This window comes from Glossina fuscipes, unplaced genomic scaffold, assembly GCF_014805625.2.
Source record: "Glossina fuscipes isolate IAEA_lab_2018 unplaced genomic scaffold, Yale_Gfus_2 27, whole genome shotgun sequence".
Classification (NCBI taxonomy): domain Eukaryota; kingdom Metazoa; phylum Arthropoda; class Insecta; order Diptera; family Glossinidae; genus Glossina; species Glossina fuscipes.
In genome coordinates this window covers 606312-619881 of record NW_023998422.1, presented here as the reverse complement: position 1 = coordinate 619881, position 13570 = coordinate 606312, and the positions used below count along the sequence as shown (strand labels likewise).

Sequence of the window (13570 nt, the reverse complement as noted above, 5' to 3'; positions counted from 1 at the left end):
ATAAAAAAAAAAAAAAAAAAAAAAAAAAAAAAAAAAAAAAAAAAAAACCAAGCTCTACAAATACTTAATATTTTTATTTTAGTAATAAAAAGAAACTTATTGTTGCTTAAGCTTTTGTTAAATTTTACTATTATTATTATGATGATGCATTTATAAGCCGCTTCAATGCAAATGAACATCAAAACATTAAACTGTAGATAAAGCAGAAAACAATACAAAATTCAAATGAACTGACTGCTGCTTGCATTATACCAAAAAAAGAAAAAAAGAAAAGTGGATTGGAAACGAGAGAAAAAGAGAGAGCGTACGTGGTCGTAAGTACATAAATCAGTAGTGGAATGGCTCCCTTCTGTTTCATTCTTCATCTTCTTCTACTGTTAAATCAGTTACGTCTAGCTACACTTTAAGCCAACTTCTATAGCTGGTTTAGCTTGGTTTAGCTTGGTGTGTTTTGTTTTGGTGATGATGATTATTATTAGTTGAAGTAACCATACAAGTGCAACGACACTAACGCATCTCACATATGCATACATATAATACAGCAAACGTTACTTTTGCATACATATGCATTACGACAAACTAAGTAAAAGGTATGCATTGCTCTGTGGCACACAAGCAGATTGTTTAGCTACTGAGTACAACTTTGGTTTATTGAAATCTTGAGGTTTGTTTTGTTTCCGATTTTTTGTTTTCTTCTTTTTAACTGAAATCGCTCTCTATCTATCTCTCTTTCTCTCTGTCTCTCTGTCTCTCTGCTTCTGCGAAAATTCTATGTTACGCATGCAGGTTTCCCTAAAGAAAAATTTTTGCGTTAATTTTCCTTTATTTTTATTTATATTTTTCTGCTACTTTTTGCTGAGTTGTGGTCAATTTGTGGCAAAAACAATTTACGCTTCACTGCTTCGTATGCCGTACTATTTATTACTGTTGTTCGCATTGCTGTTGTTATTGTTGTTATTGCCAGTAAACATCTAACGCGTGACTTGATTTTACATACATTTATTTATTTTATTTCAATTCTCTCTTCACTGCAACTCATTCTCGACTGTACACATGCAAGTGACCTCAAACGAGTGCAGATGAAACGCATTTCTTTAACCATAACTTGCAGTTGTAATAATTTTTGCAAAATTGTGCAACAATGTATGCAAATAGTTTTTGCAACTCATACGATGATGCGTTTAATGTAAAAGTGGAAAATAAAGCAAAAATGTTTACATCATAGCTTTGCTGTCTAAAAGTTTGATAATAAAGAGAGAGAGAGAGAGAGAGATATTACAAATGCATAAAATGCTGACAATACACAACATCACAATTGTAGCAAAAAGCCAACGAAAACGTATAAATTTCCTTATCGAAGCAATGGAAGCTTGCAAAGATGCTTCGCTTTTGTTTCTAAAAATATTTTAGTTTAACAATTTAATTTAAATTCTAGCTTGCATCATCATCAGCAATGGGAATCTTTTTGAAAAAAGTAAATAAGTAAAACATGAATTCAATTATGTGTAATAACCTTTACATAAACCCAACAACTACTACCGCTTTTTTTTCTACACTACACCACTTGTGGCAAAGACGATTTGAATGAAAATTTTGCTTTAAATACTGAGCGATTGAAAACAGGCACTCAGACAGTTTAACCTACAGTCGAAAGGATCGGGTACATTTCTGAATAACGTAAAATGACATTAGTGCTGCAAGAATTGTCTGGTATATGTCGCTTAGTGTGAGGACGATTTTAGTGATTTTGTCAAATGATTTTACTTGAAAACACAAGTATTTAGGTTTATTCGAAAGTGATCTTTTTTTTTTAATATTTTTGCTTTTTGGGACTTGTACTCATCACCATTATAAATAATTCAAAATGTACCTAAAACGGTACACGTACGGTAAAAATAGCTTATGCTTATAAAGAGTTTGACATGTTGCATGGTAAACGAAATTATCCGTTTTCGACTTTTATCTACGAAGATTGTAAAGAGAACCAAGAGACCGACGAAATTTCTTCTCACATACAAAGTACTTTTTCAAAAACGCAACAGATAAAACATATTTGATTTAAAATATGATTTCATTCAATCAGGTTGTATGGCCGTGCAGGTACCTTCCAAACTGACGTCCGAATCTTCGGTACTGACGTTAAGCCTACTCTCGTATTCGTTAATAGTCACTTCCTACTATGTATTCTATATTCATCCAAATAAGCGACTTTACCCTTCATTTTCTCCGCACCAATATACACACATTTAAAAATATTTTTTTTTTTTTCAAGTAAACGTGTTTGGGTGTATTACGCGTGTCATGCCTCACATGCTCTTTGTTAGTGCATTTATCGGGTATACGTAGACGTTGACCGACAAATGACAATTAATTAAAATTAAAAGAAACAAAAAATAATAAAAAAAAAAAAATTCTTAATAGCATTGAATGCAATTGTGTAAACCTACTAAAATACGCACACATAACGCATATGTGTTCACCCGTTCATATTTGTTTATGCCGTTAAACATTTTCTAAATACATTATCAACGCAATCTGACGTCATTTTTAATGGAAAATTGTTTTCTTATATTTTTAATCACACTACTGCGACTTTTGCTATACATACCATACATACATACCATATGTATGCCAACTGTATCCATCAAACATTTAATGAGAGGAAAACTTTAAAGCGATTTAATCATATTCGGCCTTTTTTGTAAAAACATAAAAAGTCTTGAATCGTTCAACGCATTTCGAACATAATTTTACTTTTTTTGTTATAGAGTTTTTTTTTTTTTTTTTTAAACAGGTTTCTAAAGTTAAAACTTTATCTAGAAACGGAAAAATTTAGTTAATTAAAAATCTTTGTTCCTTATATAGATTAGCTTAAATTTCCTATTCGGTTAATATCAGAGATGCAATATGGAAATTTAGCATTGTTTGTTTATCTCTCTTCATATTCATGCAGTTTATATGTGCTAATCTTACGAAAATCCGACTCCAAAGGGCGTCGCATTTTTGGGTGAGAAGAGTGGGAAGGATGAGAAGAAGTTGCAGCATGGGTTTAACGTGACTTCCTGCCAGTAGGGCTTAACCTCACGGTGGCCCATGCTACGGGGGTTATTAAGGGTAACCCACGCCCCCTGGCGAGTTAGACAATCCCTATAAACTAGGGGCCTAAACAGCACCAGAGACCAGATAGTTATTGCGTATGGCACAATAACCCACTCTGGTCAGTGGGAAGGATGAGAAGAAGGAATCATCAGGAAGCCCACAAAGTATATAAATTCGTGTTCAGCATCAAACCTTAAATTAATTTAGATATGTCCATCTGTCCGCTTGTACATTCGCCTGTTGTTCTACCTGTCCGCATAATATCTTTGATAAACATTCTCCTAATCGTACAATCTTGAAATCTTGACAGCTACATTGAAAGTTCCTCCCAACAAGTTGGTATTGAAAATCAGGTTCATAGACACGCCTACAGTTCAACATAATATGAGTACAACTCTGTTTCCATCCCGTTGTGTGCTGATTACTAATAAAGCAAAACAAATGCATTAATTAAAATTTGCACATACATGGTATGAGTAGTCCTACAGCACCTATGTCAAGTAGAAAACGTCAGCCACGCCTAACCAATATTATAGAATATTGAAATTTCATTCTTTTCTCAAAACAGAAAAAAAGTTGTGAAACTCAAATTGTGAAACTTTTGGGAAGTGTTTGCCAATTTGTCTGCCCATCGCTCGTTAATTGTTGCGGTAAACGTAGTCCTGCCTCAAATCTAGCAAAACCATTGGAAGTTATTGCATGCAAGTTGTTATTGAAAATGAAGAAAATCGTTAAAAGGCACGCCCACAATATATTACAAATTGAAAACATTTCGGCTTTCCGGGTTTGGTCCCCTACGATAAAAATATATTCCGTATATTCTGTAATAATGACGAAAGTCAGTCACGCGCACCTAATATTATGATGTATGGGAATTTCGTTTTTTCCAGTTTCCCCTTTACCCATTTTCAAAGACGGCGATGTATAAAAGATTCGGATATAAAAGATCACAGCTGAATATAATTTTCTTATTTGTTCTTTCGTACAATGTTTAGTTTTATTTATTTTTTTTTTTTTGGGTAACCTTTCGACTTGCACCATGTTCCTACCATATACATGAAACATGAAACATGATCTTGAAGCACGACTCACGATCGACAGGAAAAATAATGCTTCTCGCTTCTGAGGTGATACATAATTCGACGTATTTAGCTCTTCGGCGTAAAGCCCCAAAAAAATACTAGAGAAAGCATTTGATTGCGCACACACACACTCTCTGTAATGACAGTCTTTCGAAAAATTGAGCGATAAGCTTGAATGGAATTAGTAGAATTTCCGTCCGTCGGTCTGCAGTCGAAAGGGTTTTTAAATGTATATTAACATATATATTTGACCATATATATATAACATTGTAGCTCAATTAGAGTTAATTAAGAATTGAGCGGTAAATTTTTAAGCTACTTGGAGTCTTCATTTAAGATTCTCATGACCTGGAACCTATTTTTAAAAATGAAATAAAATTACTAGCAAAAAAAAATAAAAAAAAAATGAAATGTAAATTTCCAAGTATTTCTCAGCTAAAACATGAAATGTGAAATGTATTTCTATTTTAGAAGCGAAAATTGAAGAAACTTTGTTTTGAAAGCAGAAATGCAACGGTTTCACTTCATGGCCAACAAGAATTTCGAAATAAAAACAACTTAAAAAATATGTATAAAAAAAAAAAAATAAATAAAATAAACTAAAAGAGAGAATAACGAAAAATTTCGTATGTTTTGGTTTTTTAATGTTAAGAATAAGGATAAATATTTACGAATGTGTATTAAACACACAAAAAACTGACCGCTTTTGCTGTCTATATATATAAAAAGGTATACAAATAAACGTATATATTATATATATAAATATATATATATATATGCAATTGAGTAAATAATGAAATGTATACAATGGATTTGTTGCTGGTCAGTGTTTTTATATATACATATATATATATATATATATATATATCTATATATACATATATATATTTAGTTATGCATAGAGAGGCAACAGTTAAAAAGGCCTACAGCGACGACAAGAGGAGGAGGCAAAGTAAATAAGAAAAACGTTAAAAACACGTATGCATATGGCGTATAGTGTTTTTGTATAGTGTATGTGCATGTAATGGCCAAAAGGCAGAAAACAAAGTAAACCATGAAAAGCAGGAATTGAAAATATAGCGATACACAGAGCGCAAAAACTAATGAGACATAATAATACAAACAGCACTTATTTAATACATGTGCACCAATAAGCGGCAACTTTAGCAGAGACGTAGTTTTCCGCCACAATTTTCGAAAAAAAGACACAACTGTGTTCATTCGCATAAGAACGATGAGACTGGATGTCAATTTATCGTTTTAAAATATATGAAGATATTGAGCTGGTGATGGCCGATTTACAAAGATTCGATATATGAAAAGGTATTTGGGTTTAGAAAGCTTTGACTTGAAGTTTACAAGGGCGAAATAAAGCCTCATTTCTATATGAAGCAACGTAATCAAGTCAAAGCATACAGTTTAGTGAATTCATTTTCTAAACATTTATGAATCAGAAGAAAATTGCATAGACGAGAACAGAGAAGTTTTTTAACTTCATCCTCTGTCGCCGATTTCAAATTGCGTAAGTTCAATTTTAGCTTCGACCTAAAGCGAAATTATGCATCCAACCTCGTACATACAAAATTTATCTCTCAAGAGAGAAGATAGCAAATGCTAAGATAGAAAGGGAGAGAGAGAGAGAGAGACAGAGAGTAAGAGAGAAAAAGAAAGAGGGAGAGAGAGAGAAAAAGAGAATCATAAATTTACACGAACACATTTATAAAAGGTGAACATGTTTCTATACGTGTAGAGATGCATTTGTATTCGCCGATGACTTCAGTTATTGTATCTGTGAAATTAGACTATGAAGTCATACTATGTCGTTGTTGATTTCATCGTCAATATTTTATTCTTTTTTTTTAGACATTTTTTTTTTTCTTTTTTTTTTTTTGCTACCCTGTATGTTTGTACTTTCGTTTAATGTTTAATCAATGCCAGAATACATTGTCTAGCCTTTGCGGTTGCGACTATTAGCAAATTTAAATATGTTATTAAGCCAGAGCTTAAAAAATATTTTAAAAAACTATATTCATACAATTTTTTTTGAATTGTTTACCTTTTTTTTTCTCTTGTAAGATGTTATTTTCCTTTTAGCGTTTACTTCTTTCTATCAAATAATTAAAGCTGAAAAGATACCGCTTTTTTCGTAAAGAAAACTGGCTTGACTGGTTTATGTATAAACATATACATATATATATATATATATATATATGTATATTAAAATTTAAAATTTTTTAATTTACTTAAAATTTTTCTTATTGTTTATCATACTTTTCGTTGGGCTTTTCTTTAATGTTATTTTCTGTTTATTAATTTTCACTTCTCGAAGTGTTGAACAAGAATGTTACCGAAAAACCTATACATAAATATGTTTTCATTAAATTTCTATTAATTTTCTTTTATCTGTATATAAAAAGCAAAAAAAAAAAAGAAAACAAAACACCAAAGGATCAATTAAAATAAATTTATGCCATTTTTTTGTTTTAATTTCTGCTTTAATTTTTTTTGTTTTTATTCTTTTTTTGTAATAACTCATATATGTAAATGCACAGCAATCTATTTGCATATATAGATATATTTTCTCTTTTATTTTTACAAAAAAAAAAAAAAAAAAAAAATTAAACACGGTGCTGCTGTTCCTTACGGTACGCAAGCCAAACTAACTTTTCACTACAACAATGAGAGATGCAAACGCCACGAAAATTCGCTCGTAACTGATTTAATGAAATATTCCAACAGCTCGATTTGCCGCTCACTAAAGCAACTTGAAATACAGTGAATGACTCTTCACTAGATACATGTACTAGTGGATATACATTTACAAGGGCTCTTAGTATAGTGCTCTCTTGCAATTGATGATGACTTGGTTTACCCTAAAAATCTAATTGGAAATTATGTTCGTATTTGTATCAGTTTTCATACTTCGATTTCCGGAAGTCTGTCTACATCGTTCTGTTGGTTGTTACTCATCATCAAGATGAATATTGTTTTTTTTTTCTTTTTTTTTTTGTTATAAGCGATTCTTGATTAGAAGTATATTAATTCTTTGGCTTTGTGCGTAACGCCATAAAAATAATCCCGTTTTAGTTATTTTTCCATTTCTTGATTGTTGGTTCTTTTTTAAAGGCACGAAACCCGAACTCTAATTCCTTCTACAGTTCCAAACTAATTTGCAAGCATCCTGTTAAAATATGCATTTTCTTTCCCACTTCAGCCCTACTCGCCTATTTACTTTCCGTTATTTAATAACCCACTTAACAAATTTTGACATGTAGGACTTAACATCGTAGGTCCATCTATAGGCGAAAGGTTGAAAAACCTTTGAAGGAAGAGAAAATTTCTACATTTTGTTGTTCACCGCTTAAGATCTATGTAGGAAATCGATTTGATATCAATGTTTAGTCGAACTACAGGCATAGATGATATGAAAATAATTTCCATCAATTTGTAATGAGTGGTAAAGAGAGATCAACAACTACAATAATATTAAGAAATATCGTATTAAAGTTCTAGAAATTGAATTTTTTATATCCTTCGCATTCTTTACTTTAGTTTCCTTTAAGTTAAATATTTCTTAGTAGACGTTTGACTAACGGAGATCTTTATACCGCATATAAAGTTCGTTGTTAGCCGCACGTACATTAACTAAAGTTGAACGCAGTCTCGCACTCTGCACTCTCGCTCTTTCGCTCTTTTTCGTAGTAATTATACAAAACATAGATTTTGCATTTTTCTGTCTCTCCGTCTTTCTCTCATATATATAACTTATTGTATTTCTCCTTCAGATTCGGTACAGTTCTAATGTTTCTTGTTATTTTTGTATGTTTACATTTTATTTGCTTGTTTCTGGATTTGCTTGCGCAAAGTGGTTAATTTTTTTGCAATAAAAGATTTTTAATAGGGCATTTTTTCCGTATTTGTGGGGATTGCGCGCTAAACAAACTTGCCGTTGATGTAGATTGCAATGCTGGACACAAACCGGGACTAACTTTGAACGCAATGGTCAGCTCTGTCAGTAACATTTGTTAATTCATTTTGTATCATTCTCGTTAAAAAAAAAAACAAAAACCTGCAGGGTATTCACGTTTTTGATAGCTAGCTTCCAAGTGCCAAGTCTATATTTGATAAGCGTTTTTATTTCATTCACGTAAGACTTTCGCATAATTTTCAATGCTATCATTCTGTTTATATATATTTGTGATTATCGAAATGCAAAAATAACAATTCGAACAACAGAACGAACAAAGTTGCTAAAGTTTGTATAACAAGTATGATCTATTTACCGACGGCTTTGCGTAGAATTTAACGTTGAATTTGCCGACGGCTTTTCAAATTAGAATAGAGGTTCACCGATGGCTCTGCAAATAGCAGAGAATTTAGCTACTGCTTTGTTTAATTTGATAATAAAAAAAAAATTAGAGCGGTCTACTACTAGGCTAACTTGTAAAATTAAATAATTTTAGTTCGCGTATTTTCCAAAACACTAAACATCTAGGTTGCGTTCCGTTTCACGCTTAATTTATAAACAACCATTTGGTTCCGACTCGTTTCACGCTTAATTTATAAACCTACCATTTGGTTGCATAATACCATACTCAGATGTATTCCCAAGAAAAAATATTAAATTATTTAGGAAGAGATGTAAAAAAAAATTTTTTTTTTGAATAAACGTAATTATTAAAATCAAGTATTATATTGTTTTTGAAAACTTTGAGTTTAAAATTAAACGTTCATACTGTAGTTCTCCAGTTCCCAGATTCCTTCATCTTTATGTCACTTATATGGCAGTAGAGACACGACGGTTGGATTCGACCACGGATCAGTCGAATCTAAATGACTCATGTCACTTTAAAGGCCTAGGTTAGATTTTGGTTACTTTATGGGCTGAGCATTCGCGAAATAAATTAGACGGTTGCGGCATGTATTTATACGGTGTTGTGATAGAAGAGCAAAACCGACCAAATCAACGAAAAAAAGAATCGGAAGGGCGGAGGTACAGCTCTCACATTACCAGCCGGGGTCCTTAAAAATGAGTGCACTCCGCCATTGATGCCACCTCCCAACCAGGATGGAGGCAACAGGTTTGCTTCATTTATTATGGGGCTGCGGAAGTTGCTGCTTATACCACTGTCAGTCATTATACCATTTACCACTCTTTACTTTTATTACTTATTTTTATTATTATTTATTATGAATTTTTGCTTTGAAATTTTTAATATATCTCTTAGATTTGCATACGTTTAATAGGCAATCAGCAATAAATATTTTACTTGATGTAATTTTTCATATGCGAATATGCGCGTTAATGAAATATCTTTTCTCAAGATTTCCCTGAATATCAGCAACGTCCACGATATGTCAACTTGGGGCTGTTTAGTAGAATTCTTTTACATTTTTCAATCGGTCTTCAATTACGTCTGTGGATGGTCAACTTTTTATCCAAGGATGTACATGTAATTTGCACAGACAGAGTTAAAACATCCCCGTACTCCTCAATCTCTATACGGCTAAATTGCATGACCTTCAAGAAGACAAAACTTATATTTTTCAATACGATGACGATTTCTTAATTTTGTCTACTGATTCATCGTTTTCAGTGGCCGGGAATGATCCCTCGACAATTCGAATTGCAAAATATAACAATTGGTTCTTCTTCTTGATAAATTAACAAACAAAGCAACTATTGATGAAATACCATACCATAAATTTGACTAAATGGGTGCATATAGAGATTTAAAAATTTACTGAGAAGGAAATGGCCACTTCTAATGTAAGAATCTTCACCCGCTTGAATAAATACAAATCAGCTTTCAATGAATTAATTAAATTAACGAAGTTAACGTTTATATTATTTCTTACGGCAACAGATGTACGCCTTTGCGTCTTCGCGTACGTTTAGCTCGAAGTCGGAATGTTGATAGGGAATCTCCTATCAAACCTTTCACTTATGTTCCGCTGAACATATTTAAAGGTTTGCAAACTAAACGAGGTTTTAATCTAACGGACAGGAAAGGCTTGCCATATTTTGGACAACGTTTCGTGCCGCCATCCTAATGGCTTTCAACAGTTTTTTTGCTCTAGTTCAGTAAGAAGAATTGTTAAGCTTTTCTTAAAGCACTATTGTTTCTAGTTTAGCTAAATGTGGCATATACTCATCGGTATTACTTTCATTATTTAATAAAGACAAATAATATTATGTAATAGAAGCACATAATCATTATGTTTTATGAGCCGCCCCCATAAAGTAAAATAGTTCTTCCATCAAAATACGCCAACGACCTTGGAAAATAAACTGACCTAATATAGGTTTTTGAATAATAATCTTTATAGAAAGTATTGTAGTCCTTTTTACCTGTATTCACTTATCATCTGTAAAGCATCATTAACCAAGGCTCTAACGTGTCTCTATTACCACCTAAAAATAATTGAAAGATATAAATACGTAGTGCTTTAAAAACGTTCACTACTTACCCCACATAATCGCCATCCCAAAACCAATTTTTCTTTCCCTTTAAAAAACAGAGGTTTTCTGAGTTTAGGTGGTGCTATGGGCGCGTCCTTGAAACGATTTGACCGATTTTCAATACCAACCTACGTGCAAGAACTTTCAATGTTTCTGCCAAATTTGAAGTCGATAGCTTTAGTTTTGCTGTCAGACGGAGAGACGGACATGTTTAAATCGACTTAGGATTTGATTCTTCACAAGCGTATGTATACTTTCTAGGATCTCTGATGCTTCTTTCCGGACGTTACAACCGTTTTGACCAAATGAATATACTCTTTGAATATATTCTTTGGTGATGCGTAAAAAAACAATCTATGTCTGCGTGGTTTTTTCACATACACACGCTTCTGTGTAGATCATAGCGCGCATTCACTTGACATCACAGAAATATGTGTACTTCTGCATTGTATGGGAGCTGGCAACAACAGATCAAGAAACCATTCACAGTATCTTTGGCCACACAATTAGGGAGAATGAGAGAGCGAGCAGCTAAATCTCTGCTAATTAACAGCAGTTACTACTGGCATTGATAACAAAAGCACATAAGTTTGTATTTCGTAGTTTGAAATTTGCACAAAATGTCGCGCCATCTTGTCACGAATTTCCTCTACAATTACTTTGATTATTGATTAAGAAATCGGGCTGATTCATTCTTTTATCTCGACCATTTTATCAGACAAAGAGTTTATGTCACATAATAATGTTAATAAATTGAAAGAATTTACCTCTGGCGCATACCCATATGACTATTCAAGACGATGCACAGTCGGCGAACGAATCGAGTAATGGGAATGACATTCTGTTACTTTCAATTATATATTAAATGAATTTAATTTTTTTTTTTTAATTTAACTTACCATTTCATTTATTTCTTAATCTTTATAAAAAATTAAATGCATATATATATATTTTTTTTTTTTGTAATTTTATTTATTATGTCAATCGAATTTTCAGTTTGGAATTAAATTTGCTTTGTGGTTGTGTTTTGCTTTTTCTTTTTTTTTTGTTCTTGCGTTAAGTATTATTTTTATTATGAAATTGTTTTACGTTGTTGCATGACCACTTAATTTATACGTATTTGGAGTAAATTTTATACTGTTGCTGCGGATTTCGTATCGTTTTCTATTAACAGAGAATACATTTTTTTGTGTACTCTTGTTCTTCTTACTGTTGTTCTTTTTCATTAAATTGGCCGCTTATATGTACGAAATATATCGAATTGATTATAATTTATATGTATATGCATGTGAATGCATATATATATATATATATATATTTATTTATTTAATGACATGTTTTAAATAATTTTGTAAGGGATGAGTATATATTGTGCGAAAGTTGAGAGAGTATTTTTTTTTTTTGTTTTTCTTTTTAATTGATATTAGATACGGAAAATGCTAAACGATAAACGATTCCTAGACTTTTGGTTTTGTTTTTTTTTTTTTTTTTTTTTTTTTTTTTAAAGTAAAATTAATGTATATTTTCTTTTTGTTCTAAATTAAAAATTCAGACTTTCTTTCAAGATATAACCGAGGAATCGTTCACTGTGTTCATTTACTTGTATAACTATGTTATTGTGTTATTAAAGCATTTATTAGGATATATAGCATATGGCTATGAATATAGATTTATAGGTATATAGGTATATATATATTTATATATATATATATATATATATAGATATTTATATGAGAATTGATGAGATTTTGATTTGATTTGAGTTCTACTTATGAGAGAAAATATGTTTTTGTTTTAAAGTTTTAATGATATTTAAGTTATATACGACATAAAAAGCATCATTTCAGCTTAAAATTATATAAATATCTTTTCAATGACACTTATGTTTAATTATTTATTAAGAGAAAAAAGTCTGAAATTGTTTTTATTTATTTATTTTTTTTTTCGTTATCGTTTCAAATTTAACATTCAAATGCATCTTTTTGTTCGTTTGGGTATGTGTGACCGATTTAATTTCATTTGTTATTTTATATTTCTTTTTCAAAACATTATATTAAGACAAAGATTTTCTTGTTGTTATTGCCAAACCATTGTTCATTATTTTTCGTTAATTGTTTTTTTTTTTTATATAAGATTTTGTTAATTTTGAAATTTTTGATTTTCTTTTGTAATAAATTTTTGGTTCTCTTTTCAAGAATTGCCGAAATATTTAATATGTCTTTAATACAAGTTTTCTTGTTTTCCAAATATAACCGTTTAATGAAACTCTATTTTTACTTTAGTATTTCGTTTATATAGTTGCATTTTTTGTTGTTATCCAAACATACTTATTTATATATGAATATTAATAATAATTATAATTTATGTATGTATAATTATGTATAAGAGTATATATATGGCTTAATCCATTGTATTTTGTATTACAAAAAATTGTTCACAACACTACATTTATGTTAAAGAATTTTCTTCTTTTGTTGTATATATATAAATATGTTATTTTTGTAAAACAAATTGTGTATGTAATGTCATAAAATATAACAAAAAAAAAAAAAAAAACAAAAAAAAAAAAGAAATAGAACTATTACAACTAAGGAAAGATCTTGATTATTCGCCTTTATACGTACGTACAACTTATAAGGTAGGGTTACTATGTAAAAATTGCAAAGTAGTCTCCTAACGCTATCATTGGTACCCTACTCACTTCAAGATCTTTTTCAGACTTTTTCCTTCAATCAATGGGTTCATGCTGGTTTTTACGCGGATGCAACTTTTTAAATCGGTATTTATTGTAATCGAAACGTTAATCGAATCTCGTGAGACATTTCGTGTTTCCCGATTCTGAGCTTCGGTCACTCGTATTTTCGCAAATAATAATTCGTGCAGTTTGACCTGAGGAGTATTCGCTTTCGCAAATCGCTTTCGTTTC

The 13570-nt window shown here is 31.1% G+C and overlaps 1 protein-coding gene across 5 annotated transcripts in view; it reads right to left on the bottom strand.

Moving 5' to 3' along the window:
* LOC119636075 (protein 4.1 homolog) overlaps positions 1–6410 on the bottom strand; it is a 69572-nt gene extending 63162 nt beyond the window's left edge. For 4 of the 5 annotated variants that reach the window (XM_038031173.1, XM_038031171.1, XM_038031170.1 and 1 more), the window contains exon 1: positions 6238–6409. The gene's annotated coding sequence lies outside the window, so the exon portion shown is untranslated. Of the gene's footprint in view, positions 1–6237 lie in introns of all 5 variants that reach the window. The other variant, XM_038031169.1, reaches the window with a different exon arrangement.
* Positions 6411–13570: the final 7160 nt, after the last annotated feature.